The sequence below is a fragment of the Mesoplodon mirus genome, assembly GCF_964341445.2.
Source record: "Mesoplodon mirus genome assembly, chromosome: 3".
NCBI lineage: Eukaryota > Metazoa > Chordata > Mammalia > Artiodactyla > Ziphiidae > Mesoplodon > Mesoplodon mirus.
The window spans coordinates 25,739,091-25,745,186 of NC_138978.1; positions in this window are offsets into that span (position 1 = coordinate 25,739,091).

The window sequence follows — 6,096 nt, forward strand, 5'->3', positions numbered from 1 at the left end:
GGGTTGCAATCCAGCCCCTGCATGACATTGGGCAAGTTCCTGAACTGCTCTGAGCCTTGGATTCCTCGTCTGTAAACTGAGGATCATGACACTTCTTCCCTGAAAGAGTTAGGTGAAGGGTTAAATCATATCATATACATAAAAGTGCTTCCAAAGTGCCTGGTATGTGAAGAGATGCAGTTGCCCAAGGTCACCCTGCCCGGTGTGGGAGAAAGCACATTGTTACATGATTCAGGAGACATAGGTTCTGGTCTTGACTTTGCTACTAATTTGCTGCGTGTAAGTCCCTTCACCACTCTGGACCTCAGCATCTTCTTCTGTAAACGAAGGGAGGGTTGGATGAGACGATGCCTAAGTTTTTTTTCTCCAGCCTTACGGTTCTGTACATCTGGTGACAGAATGCTAGTCCCAGGGCTCCTAACGTTGTGTTTGTTCACCACACCACCCTGCCTCACTGCCAAAATGGCCCTGGGACCCAGCCAGGAAGCCAGCACCCTGAGCCCCAGGGCCCTTTGCAGGAGGGGGAGAGATGCCCCTGAAGGCAGGATCTCTCCACAAGGGCTGAGACTGTCAGCACTCAGTCTAGTCCCCCAGTGTCCTCCCCTGGTTCAGAGTCCTGCCCAGGCTTTGTGGGGAGGACAGGGATGGGTGGAAAGGGGAAGGAGGAGGCCAGGGACTTGCCGGTGGGGAACACCCATCCGATGAGGTCAACCGAAAGCAGTTTCTAATACCGTCAAGCGTGGAGTGTGGAGGTGAGAGAAGTGCAGCGTCAGTGCTACTGGAGGGTAACTACTGAGGTTAGACGAGGAGGAGAGATGGGAGTGGGTGGCGTTAGGGATCCAGTGGAGGGAATGGGAATCCAACTTCGGGGCAGGAGGAGGTGCGTTGTGGGATGGGGAGCTGGAGGGAATGAGCAGAGAAGAAAAAGTAGAGAAAGGAAAGGGAAGAACTACTTTTTCTAGAAGGAAAATGATAGCCTGATAGAAAAAAACAGGAGACAGGTGGAGCACGTTCACTTCCACCATCCTGTGGAGGCAGGCGGGGAGGTAGTGTGCACTGTCCTCGAGGGTAAGTCTGCGGAAGGCCCTTCTCCCCACTGTGCGGCGCTTGATGGGCTGCGCTGCTGGGGCCCTGGGCCTCCGAGGCCCCTCGCCTTCTGCCTGTAGCACCGAGGCCTCTATTCACGCAGAGGTAGTTGGCACTGAGCTGGGAGCTCTGAGCCTGTCCCATACTCTCCTCCCAGCCACTGTTCCTTCCCTGCTGCCGCTCACTCATCTTTCAAGCCCCACCCCCCTTTTCTTTTCAAGATTTTTTTTTTTTTTTTTTTTTTTTTGCTGTACGCGGGCCTCTCACTGGTGTGGCCTCTCCCGTTTCGGAGCACAGGCTCCGGACGCACAGGCTCAGCGTCCATGGCTCACGGGCCCAGCCGCTCCGCAGCATGTGGGATCTTCCCAGACCGGGGCACGAACCCGTGTCCCCTGCATCGGCAGGTGGACTCTCAACCACTGTGCCACCAGGGAAGCCCCTGAAGAGGGTAATTTTTATCTGTCTTTTGTTGATGCCTGGTCTGGGCCTCATGATGGTTCCTCTAACAGGCATATGCATTTCCTCCATGACACTCAGATACAAAAAAAACAATTTAAAAAAAAATAAAATAAAATGAACTCTACCTCTGCCCCCATCCACTAGAGTTGTGGGAAAATCCAGTGTCAGTCACTGGAGGGCAGGCCAGGGGGTCATCTGGTCCTTCTGCCTGAGGTTTGCCTGATCTAGGAAACACGGGGCAAAGCCTTTGGCATTTGGTCCATTCAGGTTCCTTCTGAGGTGCTTTTGTCCAAGCCCCAGGGGTCCCTTTGAAAGCAAGAGACTCTATCTCTGCTCTCTTGACCCTGAACTTATTGCAAAGTTTCCAGGCCCATGGGAATTCCCTGGTGGTCCAGTGGTTAGCACTCTGCACTTCCACTGCCAGGGGCCTGAGTTCAACCCCTGGCTGGGGAACTAAGATCCCCCTGAAGCCTCAGCACGGCCAAAAAGAAAAAGAAAAAGAAGGGCTTCCCTGGTGGCGCAGTGGTTGAGAGTCCGCCTGCCGATGCAGGGGACGTGGGTTTGTGCCCCGGTCCAGGAAGATCCCACATGCTGCAGAGCGGCTGGGCCCATGAGCCATGGCCGCTGAGCCTGCGCATCCGGAGCCTATACTCCACAACGGGAGAGGCCATAGAAGTGAGAGGCCCGCGTACCTTAAAAAAAAAAAAAAAAGAAAGAAAGAAAAAGAAAACTTCCAGGCTCTTACTAACCATTAAAATCTTCACTCAAGGAACCTATAACCTCCTCTGTCCTTCCCTTCTCAAAGAATCAAACTGTCTCCTGCCTTGGTCACCCTCTCTCTCCAGCTCCATTCCCTCCTCTTCCTGACAGACCCAGGCCTCCCAGCAACATTTGGGTGGAATAGTTTTCTAGGAACTCAGGACCTGACTATGCTTCTGGGAGGAAGATGAGCCCCAAGAGAGCAGACGATATGTGATAGAAATTAATCTGAGGGAGGAGGGAAGAAAGCAACATCTCAGTTGAGACGGGGCGGGGGTGTAGGAGTGGGTTAGGTGACAAAGGGGCTTGGGAGCCTGCAGTAGAGTATTCCAGGCAGAGGCGCCATCATCACAGTAATAGCTCACATATTGAGCACTGCCTACATGCCAGGTTCCATGAAGCAGGTGCTTTTGCTGTTCCCACTGTGTGAAACTTACAGAAGAAGTTAAGGAACTTGCCCAAGGACATGCAACTAGTGAGTTGCTGAGCTGGGATTTTCAATCCAACTAGTCTGATGCCAAAGCCCCACTCTTAACTGCTTAGATGAACCCAGATGTGAGAGAAGCAGGTTATTTGGAGAACCATAAGGAGTTTATTTTGGCTGGAACATAGCATGTGAAGGGGAAGGTGGTATGAGAGGCTAGCAAGGCAGAGAGAGGTGCACGTGTGGAGAATCCTGCAGCCATGTTTCTGCTTGCAGGCAGCGAGCCTGGAAGCAGGGGCTCAATTTCAGAGTCTATTTCAATAATTTCAGCAAGAAATGATGATGCATAGACTAGGCAGACAGTAGTAAAAACAAAGAACAGTGGCAGGATTCATGGGTTATTAGGAAGAATGCACAGGACTTGGTGATTACCTAGAGGTGGGGGTTTGGAGGAGGGAAGAGAGAGGGGTCAAGAGTGACCCTCAGGCTTCTGATTTGGGCAACTAGACGGAAGGTCCCAACCCTATTTCCTTCGCTGGCTTGCTATGAAATCATCTCACCCAGGCTCTCTAGCTATCTGTCATCCTAGCTATAAAATGAAGATAATGAAACCTGACCTTCCCATTATCCAGATGGTGTCAAGATAATATGAAGTCATCAATTTTGAAGTGCTCCGGAAAGTCAAAAGTACTTTGCAAATGCAAGTGGTTATTATTTTATGGTTCCTGGCTAAGGTCCTTCCACCTCCTGGGGCTTGCAGATGGAGCCAGACTAAAGGCAACCCAGGGGAGCTGCTCGCTCGCTCACTCACTTGGAGGCAGCCACACTATTTCCATCAGGCAGTGTCTCTTTGGCAGGTGGGAGCCACAGCCCCACGTACTAAATTGTTAATAGCTTCCCCGGGGAGTTCCTTTCTGCTCCGACTCCTTCAGTAATTTCTGTTTCTCTACCACTGACGCCTTCTGATGCCCTGGGTTGGCCCAGGATTCCCCATCCATTTTTGATTTTGTTCTAATCTGAAGTCAAGGATGGGCTCAAGGAAAATGGAATTGTTTGGCAGCCCAGGCATGGAGGGCTGCATCTTCTCTGCTCCACCAAGAGCAGGGATGGACTCAAGGATCTCCTGAGTTCACGTGACTCATCGCCCTCCACAAGGGGAAACTGCTGAACAGAGACAGCAGCCATGGGTTCTGGTGTTTTTTTTTTTTTTTGCGGTACGCGGGCCTCTCACTGTTGTGGCCTCTCCCGTTGCGGAGCACAGGCTCTGGACGCGCAGGCTCAGCGGCCACGGCTCATGGGCCCAGCCGCTCCGTGGCATGTGGGATCTTCCCGGACCGGGGCACGAACCCGTGTTCCCTGCATCGGCAGGCGGACTCTCAACCACTGCGCCACCAGGGAAGCCCGGTGATGACTTTCTAGGCTCTGCTCTGAGAGGCAGTAGTGTGGTTGTCAGGAGTGGCTTCTGGGCGGGTCACACAGACCTGGCTTGGCATCCCTGCTCTGGCGTAGGCGTGTAACCTATCCTCTGCAAAACGGAATAATAGTAGAAAGACCTCACACCTCTAGAGCTGCCGAGAATTAAATGAGATAATCCACAGAACACTTGACCCCATGCGTGGCACACAGCAATTTCTCTCTAAATGGTAGCCGACAGGATTATTTATGAGTTGTGACCACAGAAATGAGACTGTCTTTTAAAGACAAATAGACTAGGGGCTTCCCTGGTGGCGCAGTGGTTGAGAGTCCGCCTGCCGATGCAGGGGACACGGGTTCGTGCCCCGGTCCGGGAGGATCCCACATGCCGCGGAGTGGCATGGGCCCGTGAGCCATGGCCGCTGAGCCTGCGCGTCCGGAGCCTGTGCTCCGCAACGGGAGAGGCCGCAACAGTGAGAGGCCCACATATCGCAAAAAAAAAATAAAATAAAAAATAAATAAAGATAAATAGACTAGAACACTCACATTCGGGTAAGGGTTGATCTCTTCAAAGTATTCATTCTGGGAGGTCATGGGGGAAACCCCTTTAGATGCCTTTCAAGTTTCCATGTGTCCTTCCAATGTCCTGGGTCGGGGCAGGAACTCAGCTCCTTAGTCATTTGGGGCTGCTATAACAAGGTACCATAACTGAGTGGCTTATCAACAACAGACATTTATTTCTCACAGTTCTGGAGGCTGGACGTCTCAGGGTGCCAGCAGGGTTGGGTTCTGGTGAGAAACCTCTTCCAGGCTGCAGACTGCTGCCTTTCGGCAAGCAAACTCTGAAAAGGCGCAGCCCATGACAGCACTTGTGCTTTCTTAGCAATTATGTCGCTCTTTACTTGGTCATTTACATATCTATCACAGCTTCTTGATTGTGAGCTCCTTTAAGAGAGCAATGGTCTTACTCATGCTCCTGGTTTTGTAACTCGTGCTCATGCAGCCCTTTCTCAGTTGGAAGAGCATCTGTCCTTTCACCAGATCCTCACCCAAATCCTGCCCTTCTCTACTTTATGGATGATAAAACTAAGGCTCAGAGAAGTTAAGGGAAACTCTTTTTCTGTCATTTGCCTCCACCATAGCATTTCCTTACCCAGGAGGGACTCAAAAACATCGTGGAATGCAATTAAAAAAAATTATCTTCAGCCCAGTATGGCTGGGGTATGCGATTAGGGTGGGGTTAGGGGTGGTGTCAGAAGAGGGTGGCAATAAACCCTGGTCAGGACCAGACTGCAGAGGGCCCCAAATGCAACGCCAAGGGGTGAGGGAAGGCTTGCTTGGTGACAGCCAAAAGCCGAGGGTGGGGGGTGGAGCAGGGAACTAGTATAGATGGTCCCTGATTTACGGTGGTTCGATTTATGATTTTTTGACTTTACAATAGTGCAAAGCTGATACACATTCAGTAGAAACCATACTTCGAATTTTGATCCTTTCCAGGCTTGTGATATGTGGTATGGTTCTCTCCTGTGATGCTGGGTGGCGGCAGCGAGCCGCAGCTCCCAGCAAGTAATCGGTACAGTTACAACATCCTGCACCCACACAACCATGCTGGTTTTCACTTTCAGTACAGTAACCAATAAATTATATGAGAGAGTCAACACTTGATTATAAAACAGGCTTTATGTTAGATGGTTTTGCCTGACTGTGGACTAACGTAAGTGTCCTGAGTATGTTTAAGGGAGGCTAAGCTATGATGTTTGGTAGGTTGGGTGTATTAAATGCATTTTTGATTTACCATGATATTTTCAACTGACAATAGGCTTATTGGGACGTAACCCCATTGTAATTGAGGAAGATCTGTACTTCAGTTCCAAATAAGATGTGATTGCAGAGTTTATGCAAAGGGTTTTAGTTGCTTAAAAGAATTCCTAGGTCCTATACGAAGCTAGAAATGC